The sequence below is a fragment of the Lycorma delicatula genome, chromosome 1, assembly GCF_047948215.1.
Source record: "Lycorma delicatula isolate Av1 chromosome 1, ASM4794821v1, whole genome shotgun sequence".
Lineage (NCBI taxonomy): Eukaryota > Metazoa > Arthropoda > Insecta > Hemiptera > Fulgoridae > Lycorma > Lycorma delicatula.
In genome coordinates this window covers 309,810,939-309,833,661 of record NC_134455.1, presented here as the reverse complement: position 1 = coordinate 309,833,661, position 22,723 = coordinate 309,810,939, and the positions used below count along the sequence as shown (strand labels likewise).

Below are 22,723 nucleotides of genomic sequence, written 5' to 3'. Positions count from 1 at the left end.
CGAACTACCGGTTATGAAAAACAACATTGCTTGGTGATGCTGACAATATTTTTGCATCGGAAAAAATTGCCCTCGTATATACGCGTAGTTTTTAAAAGAATATACCTACAGAAAAGTGGAAAATTGCCACCCGATATTGTCGTACAAGCAGAATAAAAGGGATGGATGAATAATGAATTATTAATGTACTGGATTAAATTCATCTGGGAACGTCAACCAGGCTTTTTATTAAAATCTTCCGTTCTTGTAATGGGCAGTTTTAGGGTACATACGACCGACGATGTAAAATGAAGGCTGATTCCTGGAAAGTGTGATCAAGTTATTGTTCCTAATAAAATGACATCTATTTTTCAAACTCTAAGTATCTACGACCATATAAAACCAAACCCCGTAAATCGCAAAAACTGGAGGGCCAACACGACGCACGAGACTACATCATCTGGTAAAATTAAGAAACTGTTTTGGTACAGATTTGTAAGTGGATTATTGTTGCTCGGTCAGAAATATCGGGCGATTTGATAAAAAAGAGTTCATGATATTGTATTTCGAACATTCTCGATGGAAGTGAATAGCATTATTTGTGATTAAGGGATTACGAAGATAATTCAAATTTATTCTATGAATGATGGAAACTCAAGCACTGATGATTGTAATTTAGGTAATAACATACTATAATTTCAATGCTTTTAATTAAATATTTACAGTATATACTGATTTACTGACATTATATAAATAATAATACTATTATATGTTCAATCTTGTATGATGATTTTTTAAAGTAACAATTTGTTTTTTTTTACCTTTTTACAACCTGGATGCACGTCTTACATGGCTGCCCGTGATGTGCTAATGTATAGGTACTTAAGCGCCATGAATTATGATATAATGATGTTTATTTCTATTTTGCTGTGCATATACAGTAGGTCAAAACAGATGACATCATTACTTTATTCTTTGACTAATCTAAGTTTACTATTCCAACTTTATTAGTCATTTTCATGACTTCATAATGAAGTCAGTTTTTTAAATGACAATTTTTAAAAACCATAAGGTAGTAAATTTAATTTCTTTAATATAATTTTTGTAAACTGTGATTCTTTTGTAAGAAAATTTTAACTATTTGGAATTTTTGTAACGTGTATATATATATATATATATATATATATACAAATTCATTCGTTTTTTTATTAAGCGTGATTAAACATTAGAATCTTTTTTAATTTTCCATTTATCCGGATAATGGAAAGGCGTGCAATGGTTTTCTGAATAATCAGCGTTCCATTGTCAAAGAAAAACCATAATATGTTAAGGTTGTGAAGCAAAAAAAGAGTAAAAGAAAATATTTTATAGAGCAATATTTACTCTATTATTCTATTATAAAAGAATAGAAGATAAATTCTTTGAAGTGAAAATTCTGAATTACCAGTGTAATGATATTGTGAGGTTTAATTACCACCAACAAAATATTTACTTGAAGGTTTTACTTGGAATATAATAATTAATTTGTTTAAAGAAAATCTTACCTCTATTTACTTATATCTCCCTTTCGTGTTTTGAAAAGTTTTAATATACAAAAAAAAGTTAGTATAAAATCAAAATAAAAAAAAGCTGTCTTAACCCTCTTTACGGTTAACACACATCCTGAAGAATGGAGATAGAACGGAACTAGCGCAACAAGGAATGCTTGTGTTGAGCGGACCGATCCATTACAATGTTAATGTGATGTTCTCCATAACACTGAATTTAATTCTTAAGCAGAAAATCAAAATTAACTGTTTCTGGGAAAAAAGATATCGATAATTTCTTTTTTTCTAAGCAATAATTGGTACCTTATTATACTGCAACTGCAATTACCTACTAGAATAATATTTACAGAATTATTTAGTACCTAATATAAAAGATTCATAATTCATATCTATCATTAATTACAAAAAAAAAATATTTATGCGTACGATAATTTACCTCATCTATTTGAAACTTATAAATTGGAATATGGTGTGGAAAAATTTTACAGCAGATAAAAAAATGCCTGTCCTAACCGGATTCAACCGAGAACCGTAAAATCGACAGATTGTTTTAATTACATTAGAAATAAAAACATTTATCTTCATTGCAAGAATTTTATATTTTGTGGATTGTAACTTTACAATTAATTTAAAAAATTGCAAGAAAGAACATGAATATTAAATATAGAGCCCATCACGAAGTTCTCCAAGGATCTTTCATAACTTATTCTACTTGTGAAAATAATGGAAAAAGTTCAAATAAGTATATGTCCTAAAATGCTTCGTTTGCTGCATTTTACAAAAAAATTGTAGAATTTCAATACAGTACGTTTTGAAAAACGTACTGTATTGAACGTTTTGTTTAAGTGTCCTTCGAACCATCGAATGCGAAACTCCGATCAGCTTAGAAAGACGTCGTGTACTGACGCCTGAACTTCGCTGAACTGCATCTATAATAATTTTATCAATAACAGCTTTGAGTTGGACAGATCGTTCGTAGCTGGTACAAATTTATACATAATATTCTTACCAGCTACGAACCAGGTCTTACCATTCGTAACAACTACGAAACAGGAAACAGGTTCACGGGATCTATCTACGAGAAACAGGTTCACTACAGCGAACCTGTTTCCCGTAGATTCCGAAAAGTCGTGCTAATATCGGGTTCACATATTTGATATACTTAATGTACCTTATAGAATGATTAAATACTAATACAATGTTGCGCATTGTTGATCAGCTGTTATTATTTTATTACCAACTTTGAAATAATAAATTTTTAAATAATCTATTGTATTTCTATTATCAATAAAAAAAGTTATTACCTAGGTAATTTTTATTTATTTATTTTAGTTTTACAATTGTGTCATTTCCAGTTTTTTAACAACAATTTTTGACAATAAATTCTGTTCGTACAAATTTCTCACATCACAAAAAAAGATTTTTGTGTTGTTTGTTTAGATGAAATAAGTACTCTTCTGGCAAATGAAGTAACGTACTATTTCTAAATAAAATTAAAATTTTTCTAACTTTTCTTTATTTTATTCAACTTAACTTACACCATTTTTTTCAGAAATAAATTCTTTACAAGTTTTTTAAAAAGTTTTATGTGTTTATTATCCGTTTGACGTACAATAAAAAAAAATATTGTACGTCAAACATAGAAAACAGGAGGGTTTACCCCAGTTTGTTAATTTTCACTCCAGATTTCTCAAGACCTACTGCAGATACGTTCTGAGACCTATTTTATTCGATTTTTAGGGCAAAAACCATAAAAAGTTGCTAATACCGTCTCTTAATTAACGTCCTAAAAATTTCAGTATGACCTCATTTCACCGGGATAGCTGAAATCCGAGCGAAATATTTCACTAGCCGTAATTCGCAAACGAAGCATTTTAGGATGTATGGACTTTTACATAATTTTCAAGAGTAGAAAATGTTATGAAAGTCCTGGAAGAACTTCGTGATACAATCTGTATATTAAAACGTTTTGTAATAATTTTAACTGCAGAGGAGATTTACAGTCCAGACAGACAAAGGGTCGAATTTAAATAACTTACATCCAAATTTATCAATATTATTTACGAATATACTTTAATAGTCTAATTTTATAAATACAATTTTTCTTCTGCAATCAATTATTGTGCACGAGGAGTAAAAGTTTTTTTTTTTTTAGAACAGTGCATGAAATGATTTTTACATCAGTACAACGTAACGTAATGTAACGTAAACAGAAGTTATTTTTAAATGTTGCTTTCTGGATAAACAACATTAACAATACTCCAGAGGATTGAAACTACTGTAAATTCAATTTGTACTATTTTAAGAGATTAGAAAAGAACATTTTTTTTACTATAGGTAAAAAAACTGGAAACAAGAGTTGCTGTACGTTCCCGATAAGGAGAAAATGAAATGTTTTCAAAAGCTAGTTTCTCGAACGATCTTAAGATTTTTCCTTACAGCTGTTACAATCTATATCGCTGTTACGCGTATCTGTAGTTTAAAATATAAAAAATTATTGTACCAATATAGCTTCATTTAAGCAATTTTAAAAGTTTGCTTAATGTCAGCGCAAAGTATTTGCGATTTAAGGATCAAATACTCAAAAATCAAAAACATTTTCAAACATCTATGACAGGCAATTGTATTATGATTGTATGTAATTATTTAAAAAATGATGCTACTTCCGGATGAAATATTTTAAAAAAGAGATTGTAATTTTTCGGGTATGGGGTAATAAATTTTACAAATTTTTGTATTTGGAAGTTTATGTATTATCTAAGCGTTATTTTTTCCTTTTCAACAATCTTTTATTTATAAACCATTTAAGTAAAAAGTCGGTAATGAAAAATTTTCCCCAAGGAAAATTTGCATAACATTTTTATACGATAAATGCTCTTTTCTTGATACCCTCTAACCAAGTTGAGCAAAGTGAACCGATGGATTTGTTAAAAATTCGGTAGGTGATATTTTTTTTTACTTAACATCATACTTTCCATTATTTATAGCTCTATATATTTGTGTAGAGTGGGGAAAGTAATATAATGGTTGTTTAAAGTACTCGATTTAAAAAAAAATAATAATCACTATTCAATTGAATCCCTAATATTCATTTTCCAAAACTAATCACTAACATGAATTAGCGTAAAAGTCTGTATTTTCCTATACTTTTTATCTAATAAGAACTTATAAACATTTTACAGTTTTTTTTTTTGTATAATAATTTATTATTTTAATGAATAATTGTTTTGCATGCTGTTACTTAAATAAAAATTTATGAATTCTTATTACTCATTTAAATAAATATTAAACAATGGTAAAATCATAGAACCTTGAAGCATCAGCAAGTTTCTCGTTATTTAACTAAATGTTGATTCTAATGAGCCGTGACCAGTTGACCTACACGATATACACCTATATGTTATCATACCTATATTACACATATTATCTATACGTTATTATATATACCACCGTATATACAATAACAAAGTCTTGTATTAATTACTTACATAATCGAAGTTAAGTGTGATAACCACAGTGCGATTGTGGGCGATCCGATTAGAGAAACCTGCAAATTGTTTAATCATTCTCAAGAATAAGAAACATAACATGCCAGGATAATTAGAGAAATCTGAGAAGTGAAGTGGTTTCCTTTATGTTCTTCACTGTACCCCATATAGTGATATACATCTGTACGTCAATCCCAAATGCAAGTTATTTTCAACGATAAGAGTGACACCTTCATTCTTTTTAAAAAAAAAGATTGGTTGTGTAGTGAATAGCAACGTGATCAGCCTCTTTATACCCCAGATTTTTTATATGAATCACAACTAAATAAAGACTGGAATAGAAAGAGAAAAGAGATAAATTTATCTACTCGCTATTTTGGAATCAATGCATTATTATACTGTTTCAAATCTGTTGGAGAATGGGTTTCTTAAATACAAGAATAAAATAAGGAATTGGGTTATTTATTTTGATAATTTAATAAAAACCAACTGACATGAAAATTTTATGAAACATAGTAGACAAACGGTTTAATTGGTTAAATCTTACAAGCTAATTTACAAATAATTATGAACGCATTGATAGTTCTGTTAAAATAAAAAAATAATCTTAATAAAATTCAAGATTTGTTAGTATAGATCATTTTAACGAAAATAGAACAGCTAAAGAATGTAAAAAATAAAAATTATTTATAAATGTAACGACATATTTGAATTAACCGAGTTATAACTAGGCTAAGTAATATGGATAAAAAGTTAAACAGACAAAAAAAATGCAATTTTAAGTTTACAGTTTTTTAATATATTTTTTAAAAATCGATTTATAAAATGATAAACTAGAGAAAGTTTTCAATTAGACCATGTAAAAAGCGATATTTATGCAGTAAATATCGTTTATATATGGTATTGATTATGATTTTGTATATATATGATACAGTATGCCCTAATAATTTGATATCCAAAGTATTTTTGCAAGAAAATTAATAGTAAAATTTGAAGTAAAAATTAAAAAATATCTCTGCATTCCAGAGAATCTTAGCTCCCGTTTGATAGTTTCTTTTTCTGTATTTTTTTTCATATCAAGTTACGAGTTTCTCGAATTTGCATTTTTTTAATACCCTTTCCACAGGGTCTAGGTAATTTTTAGAGGCCCTGTTTAAATCATTGTTTTTAATCATTTTTAAAACATTCTCTTTTAATTTCTTCTTTTTGAAATCGATCCTAAATTAAAAACAACTAATAAAAATTTGTTTGAAAAAATATTATTATTATTATTATTATTATTATTATTTAAATTTTATGTGATGTATTAGAAGTCGAATTTATTTTTTTAATTTTAATTATTAAAAAAGATGCAATTAATAAAAATTTTTATTGCTTAACAAAATAATTAATGTTATTCATTAAATATATTTACTTTCATTATAATTAATTAAATAATTGTTTGTTATTTATTAATTTTCATATTTTATAATTCTAATTTATGAAAATACCAGATAACATTATACTAGCATACGGATAAGCTGTGTTATAAATTACTTTTTCCTTTTTTCGTTAGTATTTTAACGAATGTTAAGAAGAAATATTGAGTACATTAATTTTGTTTTATTTTCTCGTGTCTTTTAAAATATTTAAAAAGTTGCTTATATTTAAAAATAAAAAAACTGAATTTTTTTCTGAGAGTTAAATAAAATAAATTTTCAAAGAGTTACATTATTATTACCGTGTCTATATTATTATTATTATTCATTTTGTTTTTTTTATCTATTTCTTACATCTAAAAACTACTGTTTAATTATTATGTTAAGTTTACACTGTTAATATTTCACTATGCTATTTAAGGAAAAAACTTAATACAGATTATTGCAAAGTATTTTGTAAAAATTCCTTTTCAAATATTAAGGTATGGTAAGGTTGAACAGAGGAAAGCCTCCTTAGTATGGTGTACTGAAAGAGTGCTTGGAGAAGGCTTAATCCTTGCCCTGCATATCAACAGCTACCCTCCTTGTCCAAACCCCCCTCCAATACGCCTCCAATAGCAGTAATCTCGTTTTTAACAGCCGGGATTAGAAACAAGGCGTGCTCACTCATTTATGGTACGGGACGGTCCCGTTGCTTACTCTTTTTATTTTAATGCATATTTTAAAAGTCTTATTCTTATTCTTCTTTTTCCGCTTCTTTTTGGGCTTCTTTCTGCTCTTTCATTTGCATCTGTTTAATATTTCCAATATCCTGAATACATCTAATCTTGTGGTGAAAGAGAAAATTTTACATAGGCCAAGGAATTTGATAGCTAATATAAAAATACTGTTGTTATCAAGACAGATGAAAGAAATCGAATACTTTAAGTACTTTCATTGAATAATTTTTGCTGAAATTCTTCGTACGGATATTTTCTATGAATACATTTCTTCGATTGTTTACAAAAAACAACTCCTGTTGAAGCACGATTAGAAGAATTAAAACACTAAATTAAGTTCCTTTTTTGTGCAAGGAGTTTCAGCCGATAGAATATGCGTTAACAATCAGAGTTTACAGTGATTTTTCATCCCGTTCTCTACAAGGTTAATTGTTCCTAAACAATTAATGGTGTCTTATTAAGTAAGATTATTACCAATTAATACGATACATTTGTATTCCTGAACTATACAGCTAAATTTTTTTACGACACTAATGGTGATATCATCGGTGATTGAAAGCAATCACCGTTGAGTAATCTCTCTTACGGAGGTTGGTTCATTTGCTGCATTCAAGATCGACCGATTGTTATCATTGTTTGGTGCAGTACACCCGTTTCCTTATGGAAATTTATGGTCATTCAAATATGACTAGTAATATTTTAAAATGGATGAGATAAGTATCCCGTGTTACGTTTTTGTTCTTTCAAAACCTGATACTGGGTAAAATTCACGGCAGTAAACCGACTGTCGTTGAATTACATGCTGTTTACATTGTTAATGTGATGAATGAAAGATGTGTGATATAATAGTATGAAGTATTTTGAAATGGCAAAACATATATTCATGGGAAAACCCGTTCCGTGTAACTTCTTACCAACATTGACAAGTTAAAGCGGCGAGTACATGATGGCAAAAATTCGTTTACTTAAAATTTATACTTAACTTTTTCTTAAATAATTCTAGAGCGGCTGAAGGAATTTTCGGATGGCAAACGATTTCCCAGTGATAACAAAGCAAATAAAACTGTCAAGCAGTGGTAAATGATCTGAAAGTAAAGGAATATGCGACGAAATTATTTTGAAGGTCCAGGAACCTAAAGAAATAACTAAGAGTGAGTGACGATTATATTAATTAGACTGAGATATTTAATTTAAATAGATTTTTAAAATTACAACTTATCAAATTGTGTTTTCATGAATCTGATAATTTAGGAGTCTTAGAAAAATATTGCTAAAAACGTTTATGCAATACAATTTAAAAAGTGAATAATTAACCATGTAGTAGTAAGCTTTGAAATCTTTCTTTATGCTCTCATAATTAATAATTATTTTATATAAATAAATGTTTGAAATTGTAAAAAATAAAAATACAATAGTAAAAATTTAGAGAAGATTGATAATAACTAATAAAAAGCAGGTTTTGAAAGCTAAAGTCTATTTAAGATGCAAGAGGCTCGATAAAAGAACTTACAAGAAAAATCTTATATATAAAAAAAGATCTACTCGCTTTGTATTAAGGAAAGAGAAGCAGCGGATGACTAGAAAAATTGTTATGGAATAAGTTAACGGAGTAACTAATGTTTAATTAATGTTGAGATATTAGATAAGCAACCGTAGAAAAAGACGATCGGTTGAAGCGGGTTGAAAATACATTCAGAATATTATAATAACAGTTATTGTCATTATTAGTAAAGCACGTAACCTGCATGAGAAGTAAGTAATATATTATAATTACTGTACTCGTTTCGATAAATGAAAACTTTAATTGTATTTTATTTTATTAATTTTTGTGGGAAACAAGCATTTACCGTATAAATTTTTTGATCAGTTTTTGTGGTTAAAAGAGCTATATGAATTATTTTTCTAAATATTTATTTATTACCGCTTCACATTTTTAAATTTTCTTGAATTATTTACATCAATTTTTTTACGATAATATCATTCATCCATAAGCTTTACTTTTTGTAATTAATGATAAACGGTGATAAATTAAAAATTGTTAATTTCTAAGCATAAATCCAACTGTGAACTCGTAACATATCAGTCGTCTATTTTACAAACGGAGCTACTGAGGCTATATATATATATATATATATATATATATATATATATATATATATAAAAAACTACATTTTTTCTCCAAAATATTAGATTAGCTTTCTGTGATGTTGAGGTTTATAATTTTTGACTATGTCCCACCCCATTAGATTCTTAAATCTAAGATCGAACAGATTATCCCTTCCTATTCCGACCTGACCACCCGACGTATTTCGTGCCCAAGGCCGTCCCATCTTAATACCTGGTGGAGAGTTCTCGAACTGATACTTAGGCTTGGTTCAGATTGGACGTTAGAAGATTTTACAACTGACCATCTTTAGACTAAATAGAACATATTCAATAGAAAAGTAATAATTTTATTATTATAGGGCGATTAAAAATTACGACGAAAATTTTTTTCCAGAAGTTCCATCCTATTTAATTATCAGGCTATCTTTGACATCAGTGCTGTTAATAATATTGACCACCTTATGGTGAGAATATCAGTTTAGTATATAGTCAAGTAATATATTTCCTGTATAATGTGTTTTCATTTGAAACGTTGTTTTATCTTTCTGTTGTACGTAGTGTTAATGTTCCTTGCATATGTGGGAGAACGTGGGTCAAATTCATCTAAAGTAATTTTATTGAAATGGTAGTGATTTAATTTTTATATCACTTGGTTGCAGCGAATGCACTAAGTTATAACATCGAACACTTAATACACTTTCCTTCACAAATACGAAAAATATGTACAGGCAGTATACATATCAACAAATCACCTCTCACAACAGCAGCCTCATATAAAAATATTAACACAAATATTTTTACAGTCAGCACCTAAACCATGATTTCAACACACCTTAAAAAAGGGAAATTTATAAACGTAATAAATTTGACAAAAATAATTTAAGTAACAAACGCAACATAGATCAAATGTATTTTACGTACTAAAGGAGCTTCCTAACCTCTGTAAGAGGGATGTCCAAATGTTATAATTTTTCCTCTTTCGTTTGTAATATTATATAAATTAATCAAAATCCTTAACCGCGGTACTACCTATAACTCCATGAAAATTAGCTCCAGATGATCTTTGTAAAATCAATCGTCATATAATTAAAAGCGAGCCAAATAACATTTAACAATTGTAATCTTTTGTCATATTTCGTGAAGCTAACCCAGGATTTTATTAATATTAATTAAGTACGTTCTCTACACGTATACCATTAAATTATATTATAAAATAAAGTTTAATTGAAAAAAACGAAACAGCACGTTATACATTTAAATAAAAAAATGCTCATCATCATTATCTTTTAAATGATTTTCTAGTATAGTTTAGTTTTTCTTTTCATTTATTAACAATAATTTAAAAAAAAACAAAAAACTAAAAGGTAATTTAGGTTTTACCAGAACTTACGTTTGCTGTAGTATTATTTATTTCCACATGGGTAGGTACTTACAAATTAATATTTCACTGTCCGAAAGAATCTTGTTATGTTAACTATACTTGGTCCTTAGACCACACACAGAATAATTAAATCAAAAATTAATTATATAAATATTAATATTTTAATCAAATTAATAATATTTTACAGTTATTTGTAAATCATAAAACCGAATACGCTACAAAATACTATCTTGTAGCAAGGGAGATATTTCACTAGCCATTCCTTACAGACTCACTACAGTTGGACAAGTAACGCGTGGCGTTCACACGTGCATTTACCCAGCGATTTTCGCCAACTTGCAATTTTAGGAATTCTATTTTTATGTTTGTGAATAAATACTTACTAAATTAAAATCCTTTTACACATTGTAAGATAAAATAATATTTAATGAATTTTTATTTACAACAAAACTGATTTAATTTTTTTTTTCTTTTTAACTTCAATTTGTCTACTGTATTATATTTTCAATACAAGCCTAAAGGTTAGTAAAAATTAACGCAAGAAAACTTACACAACAATAATAATAATAATAATAATAAAGGTGTATAATGAATGTTTCAGAAGGATAAATTGAACGTATGTATCCAATATTATATATATATATATTTTTTTTTTCTATTTACAATGTGAAGTAATATTATATTTCTATCATTTTTATTTTTAAATAAATCATTCATTAACTTACTTTATAAGCGACCTATTACATTGTATAAAACGTACATTTGATAATAAAAGTTGTATATTAAGTTGAATGAGAGAGGGTAATCGCTCAGTAGAAGAGTTGACAATATTATTATTGCCGGTGTAATTTATCAGAAAGGGAGAAGTAAAGAAGAGAGTTATGACAGACGGAGAAGCTCCGAGCGCATTGTCAATCCTCTTTCCCGGACTTGATCGCCTCCGCTGCTAGCCGTATTTTAATAGACTGCTTAAGCTCTTTTGCTTTTAAAAATATGATCTGCCATGAAAAATAGAGTCACGCTTCTAATTATGAAAACTGAGAAGGTGGGTTTAAGAGTCTTTTGTGATGGAAAACGGCGGGAAATATTAAGTAGGTTTTTTCAGTATAAAATCACAACGAAAGAAGAAGTAGGATTAAGAAGGAAAGAGGTCAGAATTGTAATGGCAACCATTAATTGTGCATACGGCAGGAGCCTGAGCCTTTGATGGTTCCAGCTTAATTAGGGGCGCAAGACGCCGTCCGGGGATTAAGTTTAACTTCTGAAAAATCCTTACACATAAAAGACTCATTATTTAGAGAAACTCTTGTTAGGAAAAAAAGAAATGAGTTTCACAAGGGTTCGACTCAAGACTCTTATTAGCGGTGTTTAATGTTTGATGCATACCCCTACTCCGTTGATTACAGCGAAACGATAGCTATCGCTTGTTACACAATGATAAAATTATTTATAAAATAAAAAGTGGACTTATCAGAAGTGAGGATTTTAAATGAAAATAATTACTATTTCTTCAAATTGGAAAAGTTAATACCCAGTTTTTTTAAAAATATTCATCAAGGAGTATCAAACATTTACGATACACTTTTAAACTTAATAATAAAGCAATATGTAAATACCATTTAATTAAGTAAAATTAAATAAATTAAAGTTATATGGATTTTTATGCTGATTTAATAATTACTTTTTCAAGTATCTTTTATTTATACTCACTTTCTACCACTTCAAGTAACATCTCAACGTTGGAACGGCCTATACAACAATACATAAAAACTCCTATTTTTATTTTGACTATAAAAATTTTTTTTTATCCGTTCAGTTAAGAACTCATTAATATTTAACGTATTGAGAGAGCTATCTTGAAAGTAAAGACCATTTGACTAAATTAAAAAAAGAGATTTATGTGAAAATATTACAATTTTTTTTTTATACTCGAACTACATATCTAAGATTGCTCTCTACTAATCGCAGTCTATATGAGGAATTTTTTATAACGATCTACTTGTTACGAAACACACATTCTACTTAACCACTGCTTGACAGCTCCTTTCAGTTCACCATCAGTTGTCAATCGTTCGCTAAATTTTGACATGCGAAGTCGTAGTAGGATTTCCACCACTGTATTATTCATTTTAATGATATTTAAGTGATTTTCAAATGAAATTAGACTTCCTCGATAAGCGGCTAAATGCAGTAAATAATATTAAATGGAAGGATGTTATTTCAAGAATTACGTATCTAAAGTTCTCACAGGTTTGATGTATTTGTTCGTTGCTTTTGCGTTCTATTTGTACTTATCTCGTTGCCGGGACGGGTTACATATCTCAAGCACCTTAAATGTTCAATTATTTATCAATTTCATAATATGTGTCAATTTTTTTTTTTTTAAAGCATTATTTATATTCCAAATTTTCAAGATAAATTAACTTTCCAGGTAATCTTTGCATTACTCAGTTATGAATTATTAAATCTTAAACACATTCGTGCATGTAAAATCTAGAAAAAAGTTTAAGTTTGAGATCTTGAAAAATAAAGAATTTATTTATGAATTCAGCTACACCTTCGTAACTAAAAAAAATTAAAATGGGCTAATAAACGAGGTTAGAAAATGGTAAGGATAAATAAATTTAAACGACTTGCTGATAAAGAAAAATTTAAAAAAGTTAAGTGAAAGTTTGTGTGTTATTTTTACAGATCGATTTAATACATCGGCCATACTTCTGCATCTGCTCTCCGAGATCGCGTTGGTACTACAATAGGGCATCTACAGTTTTCAATAATCGGCAGGAAATCGAAGCAGAAGGAAAGGAATAGCTCTAACGTCGTTTACTCTACGAAAGAATCACAAGGGAATTAAGTAATCTGGCAGTTTTGTTTTGTTCTACCACAATTGTCTCGGGTGCTACAGAAAATGATATATAATAGACACTGATGATCATATCGCTTGTCAACATGGTCTCATTAACAAACACCCTTCGGTTACTTATTTATACCTTTGCATATAAGGGGTTTTGTATCTTTGGTTTACCTTTGGGTAAACATTGGAAGACCCACCGGGTTGGTCTAGTGGTTAACGCGTCTTCCCAAATCAGCTGATTTGGGAAGTCGAGAGTTACAGCGTTCAAGTCCTAGTAAAGCCAGTTATTTTTACACGGATTTGAATACTAGATTGTGGTTACCGGTGTTCTTTGGTGGTTGGGTTTCAATTAACCACACATCTCAGGAACGGTCGAACTGAGAATGTACAAGACTACACTTCATTTACACTCATACATATCATCCTCATTCATCCTCTGAAGAATTATCTAAACGGTAGTTACCGGAGGCTAAACAGGAAAAGAAAGGGTAAACATTGGAAAAATAAGGGATTAGTGTTTTTAACCGTGATTATAACAGAAACTGGCGATTCCAGTTATCAAGATTACCACCGAATATTTCAGTGATAATTTTTATTATGTTATATAAAAGCTTAAATAATAGTAGAAGATAATAAGACCTCTACTGGATAACTTAAAAATAAAAGATCGTAAATTAAGAAATAATTTAAGGAAAATTCTCAGAACAACCCGTAACGAAATTATTTTAAAGATCGAATACACCAGAACATCATTCATAATGAGTTGTATCAGTTTCCACATGAAGTTAAATTAATGTAGGTAAAAAATATTACTAAAATACTATCAAAATACTTCAGAATACTAAATAACATATCTTAAGATAATCTGAAAAAAAAAACATGAGGTCGAAATTGACTTTTCATGACGTTGTTTACAGAATTAAAAATTTAAAAGTAAAACGATTTAAAATAATCAGAAAAAAATGGTTACATATGAAAGTTTACTTAATTATCTCCTAAAGATTGGATATCTTTTTGTACCTAAATATATCGTGTGTGTTAACCAATCAACTATATAAACTTATAAATTAAATTCACTACGTTTCACTTATAATTCTGTAAGCAAAATTCTCAAAATTCACATCACATAAAATTCTCTTACATACTTGTAAGAGAATTTTACAAGATGTGAAATTTTATATGATGTGTGTATGAATGTGTATTGTCATCTTAGGAAGCTTAGAGAATTCTAAGTGAAAGTAGTGTATTTAATTTGTAAGTTTGTTTAGTTGATTGGTTAACCCAAGAGATTAATAAAGATAATATTTTTAAGAAAAATATGTCATGTTATTATATATATAAAAAGCTTAAGGTGCAGAATAATAAACTACCTCTTATTCATAAGCAGGCAAACCAGGTTGTGTTCTTACAACCCAAATTTTCTGACTGCCTAGTTGATAATTTAAAAAAATATCTTTTTGATGAAAATGTTTCATCAAATCAGATTGTATCTAAAATTATTTTTTTAATAAAATATGTAAGATAAAATTTAACAAACTATTTTTTTTTTTGCAAAGTATGTAATCTCCGGAAAAATTTTCGAAAATTGTTCTATTAATAAATAAAAAAAATAATGAACGTATTTATATTTTTAAACAAAAATATTTGAACCAATTTGTTTAAGTAATCAATTCAAAGCGATAAAATAACATAACATTATATAAAATGCAAATCAATTTTTAATAAAATAATATACTCCAACAATGTCCATTTGTTATCGATTTTTATTTCTTTTACTTTTAGTTCTTATCTAATATACTCATTTCTGAGGCGACCAGCACGTGTTAACAACTTTAACAGCACGAAGGAAACACATTTCAACACCTTTTTCTTTTTTTTTTTTTAACCTCTGAGTCCACAGTTAAGCATTACAGAGGATGAGATGAATGAATGATTTGTAGCGTGTGTGAAAATGCCATGCCCGACCGGGATTCTAACCCGGGACCTCTGGGTGAAAGGCCGAGACGCTACCACTCGCGCCACAGAGGCCGGCAACAGCTTTTTGACCTGCTTTACGCCTTGTTAACAACCATACCTCACAGCCCCATACAAATAATATATAGTCGCGCAATAATTTTTAACAACTTCATTAAAGTTTCCCTACTATTTTTGTTCTTTAAAAATTGTTGCATACGAATAACCCTTTTTATTTTTTAGATTGGATGAATTATTATATATATGGTTAAGTATTTATGGAGTATGTTGATTTTGTTCTCATTATCTAATATGTAACATCATAAGTGAGGAATCTGAAATATAGCATTTGTTATACAGGATTGTTCTCAATGAGAATGTTAGATGGAATCAGCTTTTTTTCAATAGAAAATCATTACTTTTGTTTTTAAGAAGTTAGTTAGCCATAAAAGACAGAGGTAACATGACAGAATTTATGCTCTGAAGATTAAAAGTAAAACGATTTAAAAGTAAATCGTTTTACTTTAAGTAATCGTTCAATTTTATATATCTTTGAAAATTGTGCGTTTATCAGCAACTATCAGCCGATTATCTGCAGAGAACTACATGTAAGTAATCACTCACAGAAGCAGATGGAGTCATCTAACGATCTATAATGATGATTTTATCAGTTTCCATTATTTTTATATATTTTACCTTTTACCACACCACCCCAAACTGTTTAATGTAATTAATGACTCTTATGTTTATTTATCCATAAAATAAGCTAACCAAGAATTTAGGAGGCTGAAGCTTAGGTTTTTAGAGGTTTGGCTGCAGAAGCGCTAATTTTGAGTGCTGACTTCATTTTCTTTCGATTAAATAATGTTAGGCTGTCATTTCCTGCTTAGAATTTAGTCTATTTAAAATTGTATAGAAGAAAAGTAAACCCCAAAATATTATGACTGTCTCAATATGTTTGTAAAATACTAAAAATCATACAAATTTATTTTATAAATTATTATTAACTGTAGTCACTGGTGATAAAAAAAAAATAAGAACAATAAATTGAGTTGCAATACTTCCAAATTTACTATGTCCGTCGAGAAATATTTTGTTTTTTTATTATAAATCAACGCTAAAAAAAAAAATAACATATTGTTACAAAATGCATTGCATTCTCTGTAAATTACTTTTTACGTTACGTACATTATTAACGTGTGCAATTGTTAAACATGTTAACTTGCCTTTCCTACAATTCAGCTGTGTTCAATTTTTACTCTTTCGAAAATGGTTGTCCCTAACTATGATTTTCTGACACAACTTGTCAAGAACAAAAACTTTTTTTAATTTAACCACTTTTTTAAATAGCTCTAACGTTTTGTTTGCAATTAAATGGTAAGATTAAAAATCATTTAGATTTGCAAAATACCACAGTAATCAAGTAGTAAAATTTGTTAAGAATTGATTCATTTTTTTATTTAATTACTGAGATGTATGAAAATTAATCAAATTTAAGCAATAACACCCAGAAAAACTGGATTTTTCAAAATTACAAGATCATATTGCAAATTATACTCACGTAATATACTTTGCCTGGGTACGTCTCATAAATGTCAAAATATTCATAACACATTTTTATACGTTGAACTAAAAATTAATCCCGTAAAAGTTTTAATATGATCAGATCCCTTTATAAATTTTCAAAGCATCCTTCCGTTTGCTTATGGGTACAATGAACAAAATTAAACTTAATAATTGTCTCTAGCGCGGTATGTAAACACACCGCGCGACAATTTTTTTTATAATTATACATTTTTTTAATATGGACCAAACGTGTTTTGTAAATGCTCTTATCAAGAATACTAACAGAACAATAAATCTTAATTCTGACTGGGACAGGTTTTCAGGAATGGAAAGAAAGATCATGTGTTCTCTGTTTAATGATTAAGAATTAGTTTTATTAGTTATCTTAAATAAAATAGTAATAAGAGAAGTTTATGATAAGAAAGGCAGGATGACTAAATTTAGATAAAAATAGAATTAAATAAAAATAAATTCATATTGAGAGTACCGTTTTAAAACATTTCTCTACAGATTTAATTATATCTTTCTTCTGGTCACTGAATTAAATAAAGTTATTTGAGCTAAAAACAAACGATTTTAAAATACGGTTTTTATTTTTTCAAGTATTTTAATCAAGTAAAAAGGGTAAACTTAGATTTGTTTCTACAAAATTAAATATGAATTCAAGTTTTCGATATAATACACTTCAATAGCATAATCTCAGTAAGTTAATTGAAATGCGGCTTCCTATGTAGAGCTTGGAGTGTTTATTAATAAATTGTTTGTCCAGATAGATAGATAGATATATACGTATAAAAAGAGAATAAGTTAATAAAGTTATGGGGTCGGTGTTGTCAAAGCACTGGACTGGACTGCTCTTCAAAAGCAAAAGGGCTGTGAAATCATCTCTACTTGTGCACACTCGCACAGTTACCCACGTCGGCAAGCGCTTCTAGCCCAAACGTTCCCTCCCTACTTTGATGCTACCAGTTGATTACTTTGGATACGTTAGTTTAATTAATTGGCTCCATATAAAACTAGTGTGTACGTATGCGTGCGTACGAGGGTGTATGTATGTACATACCACATCATTGCGCACTTCATTTACTTATCGTTATACTGAAGCTGTTATACTGTAATTAATACAGTTAATCACTGCTGGAAATATATTTTCTTTCCTTAACGCGACAGGCATTGATCTCTGCTTCATAAAATTTTTTCGTGATGAACTAAAAACGTTATTTCCTATTACTGATTATTTTCTCTTATACTAAATACGCATTTAAAACTTGTATTTTAGTATAAATTTAAAATATTTTTTCTTATAAATTAAATAATTTGCAACTATTTAATGATACTGAATCATTATAACTCGGTGACTAAATAAGAGTTTATTTAGTTTTATTTCCTTGAACATTGCTTATCTAAACAGAAACCTATGTAACTGCTGTTAGTAACTATACAAATGTTAAAAATCATCTAAACGTTTTAAATAAGACAAATTTTTAAAGCAAAGTATCTTAGTTTGTTCATATATTGTAGCATTAAAATATTTATAACCCAACTTCTATTCATTTACGGGATCGGTTCCCCGGGTCGCGAACAGTACTCAGAGACAGTTATTTTTTCTAGTGTATCTAGTGTACTAGTAAACTGAAAAATAATGTTGTAATGTTTAAAAAATACGTTTCGAGATTACGTATGACTAACCAAAGTGAAGAGGGAGTAACGAAAATACTAATGGACTTTTTACAATTTTGTTCAAAACTTAAAAATAAATAAGATGCACACAATATGAAAAATAATACGAATCTTAACGATTAACAGAATTAACTTTAATTATAAATAGATTATAGGGATAGACCTCGCTACGAACAATTACGTCAATCATAAAGAAGATAATTACATAACATAATTTTTTTTATATTTTGAAAACGGTTTTCTTAATTATAAATGAAACACCAAAATAAATCTCAGACTATTTTAAAAATTCACTCAGAAAACTATGTAAGTATCTCTTATAGCCCATGAATAACTCAATTACCCAAAAATACTTGATGATGAATAACGATAGTTTAAAATGCAACATCCTCTCGAGTTTAAGCTGTATTAATTATTCAATAATGAAATTTTCTATTTAAATTTATACTTAAAATCTTACAAAAATGTCAATAAATGAACTGCTCGAATAACTACTGAAACGTTATTGAGTTTAGGCAAATATCAATCCGTAATAAACCAAACTCATGTGCATTCTAATTTGTATATAAAAATAAAAGTATAAAAATTGATAGGTAAAATGATAAACCAAATTTATAGTGAGTAATAAACAGCTGTATGATAATATACATCATAAAAGCATAATAATATTATTAGTTATTATTTAATAATTATAAATTATGTCGATAATATCATACTTTATCGAAGCGCTAATTCACTGGTATGAAGAAAATAAATAATGATGTTTTTTCGACATAATAATGTCACTTGTGGTTAGTAATAGTATATTATATTTCTGAAGTTTAAAAATTTAGATTGTAATTGTTTTAGAATATTAATATATTGTTACTTAACTAAAGCAAGTTCTTTCATATATTAAAAGTTTTTGATCGTCCTTATCACAAAGACTGTGATATTTTTTTTTATAAGATATGAAATTGATCAAAGCACCTTGCTTATATATGAGTAGAAAATAAAATACACCCCCTTAGAATATTTTTATTTAAGTCAAAAGTAACAGTGAATTTCTAGTCGTTATCATTACTGATGATTTGTCTAGATAAAAACATGAAAATTCCGTTTGCATATAAAAACAGTTGTTTATTATAAAGTAGTTTGCATATAAACATAGTTGTTTAGTTTAAAAATCTTAATGATTAATATGATGTCAAAAATTAATAAAACATAGCAACAGACAACAAAAAACCATAAAAAAAATCATTTTACTAGATGATTTCAACACACCTAAAGAATTATATTTAGTGTGAAACAAAAACAAGTAGAAAACGATGATTTTTTTTAAAGACAGGATTCCATATTTCAGTGAAGAGTATTAGTTTCTGCCAGAATGTGTTTATAAATTTTTTATTTTTCTTATTTTTCAAAGAAGCACGTATTATCCATTGTATGACATTTATAAAGATTTTCATCGTTATTCATAAAAATTAATTTTTTAACGTAAAAAAAGAATTCTTTTTTTTATATTGCTAAATTATTAATTTAATTTTTAGCGTTTTTTTTCTATTTACTGTTTTACTATAAATTTCTAAATGCTGTATTTTTTAAAAGGGTCCACAGATTTAAATTTATTTTATTTTAAATTATCTATATGTTTTAATTAATTAAATATTTTTTAATATAATTCTTATTAAATTTGTTATCATGATTATTTCTCACAAACTGAGTAGATACAGAATTTCTAATACGGCCAGAAAATATGTCTGTTCTTAAAGAGTTACCTGAAGTTTAGATTTTAGGTTGGGTATGAAAAAATATTCTATTATAATTCCAGTTATGTTCAGTTTCATGTCCTCCTTATTATTTATAAACAAATTATGTAACTCTTTTCTTCTTACTTATGTCAGGCATATAAATATGTTTATCAAGTTTAGTTCAACAGCTGTTTTGTAATATATATGTTTCTTCTCGATAATACTGTTGTTAATGTACTTTTCATTTAAGTTGTTATTTAAGTAAATTTTTTCACTCTTTTAAAATGTTACAGTAAAATCATTCTCTTTAAAAATGTTATTAAAGTAACTTCAATAAAAGATGTTTTAAAGGTTAAATCAATACTATTTAAAACGTAACCTAAAAATATGAATCTAAATAATTACTTAAATATAATACTTCAAATATAAATATTGCACATGTATATACTGATTAATTTTAATACTGGGAAACAAATGTAGCTACAAATATAATAATAAAACAAATGCGTTATATCTAAATCTGAAATAAAATGTATATATAATAAAAATATAATTGAGTACATTAACAAAGTATTTATTGAAGATCCAGCGCCATACATTTCGAATACTGGAAGGTGCAATTAAGCACAGTTATTCGAACATTTATTTTGGTCTTCCGGGCCGGATATGAACCAGCGACCTATGGATATTTAGTTTCGAATAAACTTTGTTGGCAAAATAAAATTCAAGTAAAATTATCCAATAAGGATGTCAATTTTACTTGAATTTTGCACAAAATGTAAAATTGATTTTTATCACATTTAACGTTATAATATATTTTGAAAATGTATAATAACATAAAAAATTAATTTACAGAAAAAAATATATTGGTTTAAAATTATTAATTTTTTCATATTACGAAGTACAGCAAATGTGTAAATAAGGTGTTTACTTACCAGTAGTGTTATATAAGAATGTGTTAGTTCAAGCCATAGTACATTACATTATATCATAATCCTGTGCGTAAAATGACGTCCTATCCTTTCCCATTTAATATTAGAAAACAGGTTTCCTTCATCACAAAAAACAAAATAAAAAAATAGAAAATAAATTAATAAAACCTGAGCAATAGAATTGCACAAGATATTAAAGAAAATTGTATAGGAAAAATAAATAATTAAAAAAAATAATAAACTCCGTGCTAAACATTATTTTAACTGAAAGAAAATTGTTTTTTTTTCATTTTATGCAATTCCCCGACAATAATATTTTTCCAAATTAAAACGAAATATTTTGCAATTTTGAAACCGGTTACGTCTTTTTTTCTATTCCATCAACTCATTTCAGTAATCGTTTCAGCATATCATGTAATTTTGAATAAATTATTAAAATTTGTCCGTAAACTCGTCACTGTTTCTATCATTTTATAAGGAAGGGGCTGATATAAAAATAAAAACTATTTTCTTCCGCATAATTTCTATCAAAGTTAAAAATATTTTACTTTCAACATGCAATTTGGTTATCATTTGTAGCACTGTATCCACGAACGTCAATTAAAATCATCAATTCACAAAATGTTTTATATAAAAAACCGCATTTTAATGTTTTCTTTACATTAAATATTTGTGAGTATGAAGCTAAATAAACAAAAAAAATCAACTGTGATAATATATGAGGGTTCGTACAGTAAGCCTCATATTACCCATGTTCTTTAGATAAAGAAAAGGGAACGCCTACACGGAAATAAGTACGTAAGAACAAAAATATAATCAGTTTAATTTTAGTTTAAAATTTAAACTTTTATAGTATACGTAAAATTTAAGTACACAAATTGTTTTGATAACTTATTTCGTAATGCATTGTTCAACTATCCTCGTTTGGAATATTTTACTTATTTTGAAGTACTGTGCTTCGATAAACTATATGTTATTTTTAAAGGTTCGTAATTGGTAGGTGTCCGATGGTAGAGATTTTAGCTAACAATATACTTACTTCTTCCTTCGCTAAAATTATTCCCTTAAATATACATATTCTATATGTCAACTTATTTTTATAAAATGGAGAGTGTTTAAAATAAAATTATAATATTTTTTATTATAACTGAAGACAAAAAAAAAAATTAACCAAATTCAAAAAAGGAGTTTATGTAGTCGACCCGTATATTTTCTTTGTGTTGGCGCAATTTTTTTTCTATTAATCAGATTCAAATAAAAATATTGTTGCAATCGACGCAACTGCTTATTGCGGTGGTATCATGTTGAAAAGATTTTTTATACACAAAAAATTAGTTCGAAAATTGACAAAAAACATTTTTCGCCGTCCG

The 22,723-nt window shown here is 27.7% G+C and overlaps 1 protein-coding gene across 1 annotated transcript in view; it reads right to left on the bottom strand.

The window, feature by feature from the left end:
• Oatp58Dc (Organic anion transporting polypeptide 58Dc) overlaps positions 1 to 21,377 on the bottom strand; it is a 116,647-nt gene extending 95,270 nt beyond the window's left edge. The window contains exon 1 of the mRNA XM_075381380.1: positions 21,357 to 21,377. The gene's annotated coding sequence lies outside the window, so the exon portion shown is untranslated. The remainder of the gene's footprint in view (positions 1 to 21,356) is intronic.
• Positions 21,378 to 22,723: the final 1,346 nt, after the last annotated feature.